Below are 12728 nucleotides of genomic sequence, written 5' to 3'. Positions count from 1 at the left end.
GGCAGCGAAAGAGAAAAGGGAAAGCAGTCAGTCGGTTTTAAAAGTTACTGGGCGCAAAGCTTTTAGACGCGGGGGGGAAAGGGCAGGATTCCCTTCGTAATGAATGCCCCGGAACTACTTTTTGTATCTTTCTTTTCTCTTTCTCTTCCTTTCAGAGAGTCTAGTCCGAGGTGGACTATGAATACCAGCTATTTCTCTTCCCCTTGAATCTCTCAAGTCCAATTCCCCTTGCGCTAGGACTTTCCCGTCACCGTCGAGGCAAGAAGACGTCCGATCCCTTCACACTAGCGAAGCTCGCGATCAGCTTAGATCCGTCAGGGCTTAAACCTCCATGACATCAAGACGACACGAAAACATCGCAAAAGTTGGAGACAAATTCGGATTAGGACAAAGTAGAATTCTGGTATGATGGTCATCTATGTACAAATATAAAAAGAAAAGAAAATTTAGCCTGCTTGGCAAAATGTAGCTGATTCGATAATTTTTTTTCTTCGATTGGTAAAATCCCGCCATTGTACGCCGAGCGCTTCGGGCCGGCTGGGCCCAACCAAACCAAACGGGTATATATAATTTGAAACACTCCCCCGACGTTGCTCTCTTTTTTCTTTTTGGGTCCCCGGTCATTACCAGACATTTTCATCATCTCTCCTTCTCCCCACCTCTGCCTTGTGAGTTGGGCAACTCGCTAAGCTACCGCCTCTTCCACGGGCTTCGCGGCGAGGTTTGGTTGCGAGGCAGCCTGCAGCTCCCTCATTAGAGGCTCCAGTGCATCTAGACCGCTTCCCCTGCGGCCGCCGTCAGCCGCGATCTCACCCTTCTCCATACGCTTGAGGTCGAGGAGGGCCTTCTCATTTAGAGTGCTTCGTCTCGTAAGGCGAGGGTAGGTCGTCTCTGCCGGCTCCTTCACCTCGGTCATATTGACGCCACTGAGACGACGCTCGTCCTGAATTATGACGAGGGTACGGTTGAGACTGTCGAGAACGGGTACGATGGCTTGAAGCCACATATCACCGCTACGCTCGAGGCGGATCATGCGTCGTTCCATATCTCGCATTCGTTCTTCGGCGAACGAGGGGATATTTAGGCTAGATGCGGCCAGGCGCGTCGGAGAAACGGGGCTGGGTGCATGCATAGTCCTGGCTTTAGCCTCACGAGCCTGTCTCCACTCGCGGCGGCGAGACAGGGAGACTCGATCTAGTGGAACATCGCCGGGACCTCGACGGGATGGCGACCTTCCTCGGGGAGTGTGGGGAGGCGTAAAGCCGTCGGCGGAAACGGGCGTCTGAGGACGTGTCGAGAGTGGAGAGGTGGTCATGGTGGTCGCAAGAGTTGAGTGCATCTCGGGAGGCGTCGATGGCTTGACGTCAGCGACAACGATGACTGGCGAGATTGATGGTCCCCGGGGTGGAAAGCGACCAAGGGCTGGAGATTCAAGATCGGAATCATTATTAAGGTCGGAGTCATCATTCCCGAGGTGAGAAAGGGATGTATGGCTGTGTTCCCGAGAGGAACTCTGGTAGACCGAGCCATCTTCCAACTCAAACCTCCTGATCTCTCGGGAAGCTCTGGACGCTTGAATGTCCCTCCTCTTCTTTTCCCTAACTTTCTCCCTCCGAGATCGCCTCGAATCACTAAGAGATTCGGCTGGCAAAGGGCCTGTCTCTAGAGCAGACTCGAGCGGGTTGCTCGTAATGACGTTGACCTCCTGGAAACTGGTCGTGCTTTCGGCAAGAGCCCTCAAATCCGAAACTGAGTTGCGAGGAGAACCAGAAACCTTGATCATGGGCACCGCCTTGGCGATATTGAGCCTGGTTGGCGTGGAGTCGCTGGCGTTTGACCCGACGGTATTTGACGTGCCCGGTCTCGTGCGGCCTGAAAGGGGGGCGGATCGAACCGCCGTTTGTGCTATAGAAGGAGAGCTACGCTGGCGTCTTTGCCCGTATAAAATACCATCAATTGACTCAGCCCGGGCAGAGCTCGGGGATGGGAAAATGCTCCATCGGCGGGTCGGCTGTCGAGCCCGTGGTGAGGAGGGTGCAGATGCTGAAATAGGAACGGGCGGTAATATAGGTGGGCGCGCTATTTCCTTGGAAGCCTTCTGACTTCTGGTGCTTGAATTGCGTCGTACCATTCCCTCAGTGCTTGGTCTTTGCTCCATTGTGGCCGGGTCGCAGGGTTTGCTGTTGTTATTACCAGACTGTAATGGGGGCGCAGGAGGTAAACTGGCAGTGTAGTAATCGCGAGGGGTGTTGCCGCGGCCGTTTAGGGATTGGGATCTGGTGAGTTGGCGAGGAGTTGGTTCTGCGGTTACGGAGACGGGGGAATAAAATCTGCGGGGAGGTGTGATGTTATCATCGGCGGAGAAGGACTCTCGGTTCTCTGACACGGTGCGGAGGACAGTCACGACGCCTCTGCTATCGGTATATCTCACAACCGAGTCGGCTTCCGATTGATATTCGGCGTCCTTGCTATATACTGGATACTGTGACCTAACGTTCGGGCCAAAGGGAGAGTACTCGACGGGGATGGATATTGCGATGTGACGATGGCCTCCGATTGTAGTGCCAGCGACAGCGGTGTCGGGAAGGCGGATGGGTGAAGGTTTCTTAGGTGCGGACCTGCTCCGGCGAGATACGAAGGGTGTTAATCGCTGCCATCTCCCCCTCTCCGTGGATCCTTCTTCGGGAATCGACATGAAATTATCGGGTGGCGGCTCCTGGTTCCGGAGGAAGTCGACCAGGTCCCCCATCACCTGGCGACTCTCCATTTTTATGGCTTGTTCGTGGCGTACTAGCTCTTCGGTGCCCTTCCAGACGGCTCTACGTTCGGGGTATCGGAAGAATTCATCGAGCAGACTGGAGGAAGACCTGGCCCTGAAGAGTGCGCGTTTGCGCGCAGACCCCGAGTGGGACGCAGACCTCGCCCTTGCCGACGTACACGACGAGAGTGACACGGGAGGACTCGTAATCGATGTAATAGTTGGGAATTCCGTAAGAGCGGTCACGTCACCGGATGTGGTGCTGGACGCGGCTTCGTGCTCAGTAGCTAGCACATTTTCGTGTCGAAGGTTGGACGACCTCCATAGCTTGGCTGCCAGTGTCATGGGAGGGACCAGCGAGATTATGTAGGGAGAGTGGGTGGCTTTCTTGACTTTTCGAAGCTTAGCGTCGAGGAGGGTTGGACCGTGCAGGCCCTTCGGTCAATTGGCGGCGCGCAACTCGATGTACGAAGCGAAGTATAGTCGCAATGGATGGCGGAGCTTGTTGAGAGGGTGGCATGAGCCGATGAAACCAAGAGGTACAACGGAATTGGGGTCGGTTCTTGTCTTGGAGAGTACGAAGCAGGACAAGAATGCAGCTTTTGCTATCGACGCAAACACGCATGCAGTGTGGTTCAATCAATTGGGTCGGCGTAAGCAGCAAGTCTTCCAACAAAGTTTCTGGACCCGAGTCTTGTTTAATATCCACCGTTCCAATCCAATTGGGGTGAGGAAGCAACTTCTTCTTCAAGGCATGGTACCTTGGAAAAACGAAATGAGAAGAGAAAACAAGGGAGCTGGACGAGGGTAAAGGCGAGGGACCGGACCCAAGGAATTTCAGGAACCCTCCAGAGATGTAAATGCTCGACTTATGAGGGAAGAAACATTCTCACTGGACCTGGTCCCTGGGGGCGAGCGACAGAGCCGCCCCATGCGAGGAGGCAGGGAGAGGGGAAGGGAGGTGACAGGGGAGAAGCACTTGTATGAAGTACTTCGTACTTCATACTTGGGTGGTGATCAATGAACCCAGGCCAGCATTAGGGATCAAGGCTTCACGCGCTACTTCGTACACAAGGCCGTAATGAAGGGGTCAACGAAGCCAAAGAAAGTGCACAAGTACTTTGTACTTGTCGAGAGTTGCGCCAATGATCTGGGTTCTCGAGTGGGAAGCGAAATGTCGAGACCATCATTTGCACGGGTTTCTGCGAATAAGTGATGGGTGCCGTGACAGAGGCAGGGGTGAACCATGTGCAGTAGTATTTCTTGTACCAAAGCCCAATGTTAAAAAGTTATTCGAAATTGAAGACACCTCGCGGTGAAGTAATTAGCCACACAGTTCGTGCCAGTTGTGTTGCTCGTCGCCTTGGATGCAACTGTGATTCCCGACAGAAGAGATGAGTGGTAATTTTCTGACAAAATTTGGGTGTCTACAGACGTACTTCGTACTGTAGCAGTGTACCTGCTTCTACGGAAGTACCTTTCCCAACCTTCCCTAAAGCAAGAGGTGTACCCGGCACAAGTGTGATGATCGACGATACGGAGCCTTGGTAGCCCGGCGCCAATTTTCAGGTCAGAGTGGCTCTATCCTCACTCAGACCAATTGGCGGATTCAAGAAATCCTGTGGAATAATAGTGTGCTTGTACGAAGTATTTATGTAGCAAATTGCACTAGTGTACTTTTTCATCCACAGGCACATTCAATGTTGCGGGAGTGCGCCGAGCTGCATCGAGGAGACAAGGGTATAGGAAATTGAATGCGTATTTACGAAGTACAGCAGAACCATTCTATCAAGTGTACTACAAAGTGCACTTCGTTGTTCGACCAAGGACATCCATAACGACCCCGTTCCATAGATCGAGGGTGTGCTCTGCCAACCTTTTCGAGGAGGAGGGGCCCGCTAGAGTCTATTGAGAATAGCTTGAATTTCTGTCAGGGCAGACTTCTGTTTCGAAGCTCGTCACTCTTTCCGCGTGCCCGGAAGACTGGCAGGACCGGACAAGGGATAACGGCGTCCGGAATGAACATCCCAGCAGAATTGATTCATCTCGTATGACTGCCATTCCCATCCCCAGATCAATGGTGTAAGTACGAAGTACACTGCATCACTCGTACTAGTACTTCGTACTTTGGATAGAGAAGCCCGTCGCGGTCGAGGAAGGCAGCGTCCGGCGGTTGCGGAGGGAAAGAGCAACAGAGCTTCTTTGCCTGACCTGAGAAAGCTCGTCTTCCCTGGGTCCTGACATGTGGAACAGGAAAGGCGACCCAGTCAGATCTGCTCTTGATGTTTGTTGCAGGATTATGTGGCGCGCGCTAATTCAGCACAGACCAACATCCACTTCAGCTTTTCATCAAATCGATGATTGTTCTTTCCTTCCCAACTTCCGCCCACGTTGCCCTGCGAGGTGAGACATTGGGACCTATCCGCGTTCTGGAATGAGACCTTGAGAGCTTGAATTATGGAGTCTGCAGAAATCCTTTGATGGTTGCTTTTTTCTTTCTAACGTTCGACTCCACCAATGGGTATTCTACTTCGTACAAACGAAGCAGCTAAGTCCACAGACCTGGCTCTCGTCGTGGTATATATCTTAAGTTGCATCAGTCTCATCGAGCGAAGGCTCCAGGATCGAAGTAACTACTATCCTACACTCGGGAAGCACGAAGTAATGCACGCCGACACCATTTTATTGTGCAGACAGCTGCCCCTAGCCCTGGTCGAAATCAGCATCATGCATTACGAAGGACATTCCGACCTCCTCGTACTTGACGGGACTCATGCAAGGGGGTTTGTTCAAGAGCTCACATAGGAGGACGGTAACAAGCCTCGACGACGGCCCAGGGATGAGATTAATCACATTAATATTACCATGTTGGAACTCGGCTCGAACATGCTCCCAACATTATCAGGCTTACGAAGCAGCACCTCCTTGCGTCATACGAGAAGAAGAATCGGGCTACGAAGCAGGTGATGGAACTGTTCGCCAAGCGTTGGCCGTGCAAAAAAATTTTCTTTGAAGATAGTTGAAAAAGGCCGAAGGATCGAACTTACTTCGATCTACACAGGTACACCGTGGCCACATGTGCTCTGGGTTTATTCGAATCAATGAAATAGCCCTATTTGACGCCCCGTACCTCGGTCTTCGACAGAGTGTCCATGAATCTGGACGGCGGTCCCGCTTAGCTGCAGGAATCGTTGGAGCTAGTCTCTCGGGTGGTCTCATAGATGGATCCGCGGGCTGCAGGAGTTTTTCGAGATGCATCAACATGCAACGACTATGAAAAGACCAGCCACTGACTTAATGCAATGCCCTCCCCAGCCTTTCCATCAAGGCGAGTGGACTGAATCCAGCATAAGCCTGCGGCGGCAATAGCGATCACTGCAAATAGCCCGGGCCGAGAGATATACGAAAAGTTGATCGTAGCTCTAACCTGCTCCGGAAGTGCGCCGCAGTATGAAATGCCTACTTATATAATTTGAAGCAGACGAAAGAGAAAATTTACTTTCTTCTTGTCTAGAGCAACCATGAAAAGAGTATTCTCTGATTGGCCTTCCCTAATGAAACTTGAGATCTACTTCGTTCATGTACCTGAAATCTCAAAATCTATCTCCCCTCTGTCCGACAGCTCTCGGTTTTTCATATTAACTGCTAGTCTGATATTCATCATCTTCAAAAGACTCGACCGTCGAAGAGTATGTTACCTATCACTCGTCTCTCTGGCATATACTACTTTGATCGTAGACAATATTCCGTGCTAACCACACGATAGTTGTCTTGGAAACGAGAGCACTTCTCTGCTCGATTTCCGGGCATTGTCGGGTGGTTCTAAAGAGGCGCCTGCTGAGAAGTCCGCGCCCTCGTCCGGGTTCAACTCAGGCTCTGCGTTGCGGGCACACAGCTCGATCTGCCAAGCATTTGCCATTTTCCATTTGCCGTTGGCGATGGACTTGAGGGCTGTTGCAGGCTATTGTACAATCTATTAATCGCCACTCCGCCAGATTAGAGAGAGATGGAAGATAGTAGAGGGCTGGGGAAAGAGGGATGTAGGGATAAATTTCGTAGAGTGTGAATGGTGGCATCGGGGAATCCTCATCGTCGCGAGAAGTATAAGTGAAGTTTGGCCTATATTTGCTAGCGAGCTCTTGGTTTGGAAGCTGCTAAAAGAGTTCTTGTGCCTGCCTCTATTATCTAGTTACTGGATCAAGCGAGCATTGTGCCGTAAACAGAATCGAAATTCCTTCGACTGGGCGACGGTTTTTGATAAGCCTTTCTAGAGCGCTTCTTACGGGTAGCGTCTCCTTTTACTTGGCCTACATCGAGGATTTTTACCTATCAAAGTGAGAGTATCGTCTGCGTATTCGACTGCTACTCGTATCCTCTTAACTTTGATTATCGTTGAGACATATGGTTCCCGAGTGACGCTAGCTGCTGCGCGTGACGATACATCCGCCGCCTCGTTCGGGGTATCCCGTCCGATAGCTGCGTGCTTCGATCTGAGTGCCCGTCATTACATTTCCCATTCTATGCCGCCGCCACACTGACGAAGAGAAGGGTGATACTCCATATGGATCTAGCCACTTATGCCCAGTTATCATCTCACAAACAGTCAAAATGATGATTTACTACTCATAACCTGGCTCGCGGGCTGCCTAGCAAGACTCAAGAGGAGCAGACGGTTCTTAAAGCTTGACTCTGCAACTTACAGTCGCGGATGTACATAGGCTCTACGTCACCCCTCACACATAAGGAGAGGAACATTGTCTTCGACGTGGCTGGTGTGACTGCTTCATATTCGGGGCTTACTTTGAACTTACCATCACGAGCATCACTATATGTCTGTTACGGCCGGGCCTAGTAAGGATGGAAGGTATAATACAATACCAACTTCATCCGAGAAGCGGAGCGGAGCGGAGTTTAAACACCTCGAAATGCGGGAACTCGCCGGGAAGCCTGAACGCTGTAGGATTCCAACCGGTGCAGTTCTCTCGGCTGTCTTCATGCTGGACTCACCTTCGATGGAATGGCTCGACAGGAGATTGGATGTTGGATATTCCCCTGTCATGTGTTGCGGTTTTCCTTGACATGCACTGATGATGTATGAGAGCTGTCACTCAGAATGTCTTGCAGATAAAATGGCTGCTCTACCGAAGGGCTCTCACGTATCCCAACCTCATCATCTCATCATCGGTGCCGAAGCTGCTATGGATGTACTTGCCGATACCAGTAACAAAGTCTATCGTTTTGAAAATCAATTTAGTGACATCTGTCTATACATTTTAGTGAGAGTGAGGAGGCCGAATTGGCTGCCTTAGCGGATAACCTGAGATAATTACATCGAGGCGAAACAAACGTGGTTGTTATATGGTTTGACCCTTGGCGAAGCATCGACATCATGTCCTGCGAAAGCTAACGAAGACCCTAGGTTCATGACGGAAGTCACATATTCTGCACCTCAATCTCTCGACGACATATCAAAAATTAGGCAAGATATAATGTTCATTCCATTCTAGTTGTAATGGGCATTTCATATACCTCGTTCCAGCATTGCAAGCCTTGTTCTTGTCGTCCGATATCAGACAAGGAATAATGCATTAACTGGAACAAGCATTAAACTTGTGCAAGTGGAGAGGGAGAAGGGAGCTCTTATACACTCACGAAGACTTATTTCTCTTCTTATGGCGAACCGAATCGTTTACGAGAGACAACCGGCAACCACTGAACAGCTGGTTTGAGCTTCGGTATCAAAGTGCCTCTAGCGAGTGAATAAACATGACAGTTGGTTCCAGGAAGAGAGACTAGACTCGGTCACAAAGATTCACGTCAGCAAATCAAACTCGAGGGTGCCAAAATTGGAAATCCCGTAGTTGCGGTTCCCTCATCTGATCAGATGATCTAAGAGCGGTGATCGACTAGGGAGAGACGTAAGACTTACATTAAGCAGGAGGATCCTACGCTTGTCCTGGCGAAAGGATGTGTTCGGCGACGCTCTGAGCCGGTCAGGGCCGGATGAATTACAACCCTTCCTTTGACTCGCCTCGAGCATTGGAACGCTTGCCGCAGGTAACCCGAGCCGTAGGAAGGTCTGCCGATCTTGTGTTCGCGAGCGTAGGGACTTTAAAGCTCGCGTAATATCGAGAATATGTGGGCTCGCTCTCAGCTGCGGTGAGAACCATTCATTAATATGGCAGGCAACATATATTGGCCAAATGCAGGGCAATATCAATATGGGAATTGGACTCGAGCCGAGCCGGTCTTAGGGAAGAAGAGTGGGTACAAGCTTCTCACGGTCATGGATTCCACCATTTAGATACGAATGGCCTTTTATAATTTCAGGACTGATTGCTCGAAATGAATCTTGTAGGTTGGAGAACGCATGAAGCCGGAGAGGCTGGTGCCCAAAAATCCGGAACTGGGCGCAATGGGAATACATATCCGCCGTAAGGGAATGGCATCTATGGCTTCACAGTAACGCCGGTGAGAGTAGGTGTATGGACACACCGAACGTGGCGGACTCGAGACCGATATGGTTAGGATGTATGCCATCTGTACCAAGAAGAATTTGATCTGTTTAATGCGTTAGATCTGAGTATAATCTATATCTATTGATATCAAGGATCATGTAATCGCGTAGTTCATCGCTTATCTCTATGCTCTTCTGACAGCTCAACTCAGTTCCGTTGCCAATAGCTTCTGGATTATGGATTAATCATTTCTCACTCTCACCCAGCATCGACCTGCCTCAGGCTAATCAGTTTTACACGTGATCTAGAGTCAGGACGGCTGGGTTGGTGGTGGCTGGATAAATAGAATCTTAGACAAAAGAAGTGTTCCAGAGTGTTGGCGTGAACGCATCTGAAACATGGCGGGTGAAGGCCTTATTTTTTCCTTTTTTTTGTTGCTGTTCCTTGCCCCATGGCAATCACGCCGCTGATCTCAGAACACCCGAGACAGTGAAGCAAGACAAGGACGGCCAAGTAAAAAAAGCCAAGATTCTACGCACCCTATCAAGGGCCGACCTTCTCCTTATTCGGTAACGTGTTGGTGATCAGGATTCGCGGATTGCCAGAAAATCATGACGAAGGATTCCTGACGCGATCACGAAGGTGTGCAGAGCATCGGACGAGGTATACGGGAGCCGAGAACGAGACCCGTGGAGGCCAGGAGGGGGAATACGGAGGGGACACGGGGGGAGAGTCAGGAGTCTTTTAAACCTTCCATGCGACCACTCGGCCCAATGACGCTGGGCGGCATCCTTTGGTCGAGCCATATTTGCGGCCGGTAGAATGTTTCGTTTCAAAACCCCAGCCCGAGATGAAGCGACCAGACTGACAAGTTGATATCGCAGTTGGTGACGGTCAAGGCACTGCGGTTTGACAGAGGAGGGAAGATGGTTTGAACCAATCCCGAGAAATGGTGAAACAAATATGTGGCATTCTTTGCTTGTCTAGAACAATGTACGGATGGAGAGGTTGGATGAAGAAACGGGCTTGGTGTCGAGGAGACATTCGTGGAGCTCTGCCGAGTTGGAACGTACCATCTGAGACATCAAGGTCTGTCTCGAGCGAACTTTCAGACATTGACAACCGAGAAGGACAGTTTTTCACGATGCTCGTTGTTCTACGAAGAGGCTGGGTGACTGCAGAGGTGCGGCATACGGACGTCGGCATTGTGTTATTGTTGGTTGCCTGCGTAGGTTACCAAAATACAGATAATAAATCTTGCTCTGGTTGTGGATCGGGACGCACAGTGATCTTGTGCTTCCTTCCCCTTCCCGCTGCTGTGGGATTGGATTGAGCTTCGTTGACGTTGAAGCGACTCTGGGTCAAAAGGGAAGAGTGGAACGGTTGACAGGACAAGTAATCTACGAGTACGATGTTACTTCGTGCCTGACTTGGCTGGCCCAGGCACCACTCTGAAGAGGGGCACAGCCACGTCGGAAGGACCCTTCCTCCCAACAGTCTGGTCATGACAATCCGTACCTTGCATGAAATGCGAGTCTGTGCCCCTTTTGAGTAAAGCCACGAAGTAATTTACACCCACAGTGTCCCGATTTGTCTGGAGTAAGCACATACTACGAAGTGTTTACCCAAGCGCAAAGTGTCGTCGATCACGAGGCACTACGTTGAGACTGGTCCATCGACGCCGTCGCCATGTACGTTTTGGGATGACCAAGGTGAATACAAAGGCATACGCCGTGCGTTCAGGCCTCGAGCCTGGGTTGTGCTGCAACACTCAATCTGCAGACTTTCTCGATCTGGCCAGGCACATTGATCACAGCGATTTTCATGGAGTGGAAATTATCTTGCCCCAAGCGGCTATCAACATCAACAATGGGTCTGAGAGTTGCGTGGTTAGGCTGTTGATAAGAGGCCAATAACGCTTCAGATGTGGTCCGTCGTTGTGACACTGAATTACTTTGTACAAGTAAGTATTTCGCGCACTCTTTGATTCGAGGAGCAGGGGCCATTATCTGGGTACTTTATGACTTGGACCAGCCTGCCCATCCAAGTTGACGCCGGCAAATGTAAGTCGATGCACGCTGGCTGCGTCAATCGTGCTAAATCTGAAGGGTGCGCTCTATGTGGAGACAATCCCCCTACCTTATTTTAAGAGCATCCGATCTGGACGAGTATTATTAGACGTAATTAGAACGAGATCTGAGAAAATACTGGAATGGGCCCAGCTATTTCCGTCGCTATTGGCAAGCCACCCGACGACTTTATGCGTGTAAGGTCAGGCACGCGAGTTTGTGGGGTTGGATGGGTATTTAACAGACACACCTATCTGCCTCCTGCGACCCTAGCCTTAATGAATCGATGGGATGCTTGGTTTCGGTCTACGAAATAAGTGGCTGGAAGCGAAACAAACACCAAGATCATTGATTGAGGTTTCTAATCGGCCGGTCGCAACTTTTGAGGTGGATTTATGGCTCCACAAGGAGTGCACCGCGCCCGAATGCACGAGACCAATTTATTATGCAACGTGTGTTATTATTCCTTCGTAGACTACGAAGGGAAGGACAGCGTTTTTCTCGATGCAAGCGTTCCTGCTTGGAAGCCTCTGGCTCTCTGTAGTGTATGTACTTTGAAGCAGACTCCATAATGCCTCAAATTGATCAGTCTCCGTCCATATTCCACTCCGCCCTGTTCGGGAGCTCCTTGACCGGGCCCGTCATACTTCGCAAGTTCTGCGGAAGAACCGGAATGTCCTTGCACCAGGTCCTCGTGTTATGTTCGATACTTGAAAGGGCAGCCTATCGAACGCAGTCTCCCTGGCAGGACGAGCACCTTGCTGCTTCGTACCAAGTGTGCTAACTGCCTTGTAAGTCTCATTCGGCTCTGATGGTTTGCCAATTTGCTTGCAATCCCCACCCCATACATATTTCCCTTCCCTTGCCTTGTCACGCATATAAGTGGGTTTCGGAGATCTGAGTTAGTCTTGGGACCAAACAAAAAACGCTGTTCTTTAGTAAAATGGCATTGGCAGCGCGATTCAATCGGTTTCGTAAATCATCTATTTAAGTTGACTTGAAAATCTCGAGAACAGGTCAACGTTCTTTGAACATGGTCTCTGTGCGTGGTGCGTGGTGTGTGATTGACACTTGATCTTCTCCTCTTCCGACACGATGCCGCCCTCTTCTCACAACCGTGTCGAGTTTGCCGGGGACCCCTGATGTGCCCCCATTCTGAAACACGCACTGTCCTGGACAGCCCCGCGTCCTTTTCTAGCGCCTTCCCATACAATTTTGGTGAACTTCGTACCTTCCTTGAGAAGTTGAGTGAGACAGGGGTGGCGGAAAGTGCGCTGTGGACAAAACGCCCCACCCTCGCTTTGGAGGCTGCGCTAGGCTACGCAGGGGATGGCAGGCACGAGGGGCTAGACTTGTACGAGGAAGGACGAAGACGAGAATCGACTGAGCCTTCGTCGTCGCTCCTGCTTCTTTTCTTCTTCTCTTGCTTCTTCGCTGCTTCCT

At 50.6% G+C, this 12728-nt stretch overlaps 1 pseudogene; it reads right to left on the bottom strand.

Annotated features, from left to right (window-relative positions):
* Positions 1 to 685: 685 nt before the first annotated feature.
* On the bottom strand, positions 686 to 3103 carry SAPIO_CDS7448 (annotated as a pseudogene; the record flags this gene model as incomplete).
* Between the last annotated feature and the right edge of the window lie 9625 nt (positions 3104 to 12728).

This window comes from Scedosporium apiospermum (genome assembly GCF_000732125.1).
Source record: "Scedosporium apiospermum strain IHEM 14462 chromosome Unknown SEQ_SAPIO_0110, whole genome shotgun sequence".
NCBI classification, from domain to species: Eukaryota; Fungi; Ascomycota; class Sordariomycetes; order Microascales; family Microascaceae; genus Scedosporium; species Scedosporium apiospermum.
This window is presented reverse-complemented; position numbering and strand designations above follow the sequence as displayed.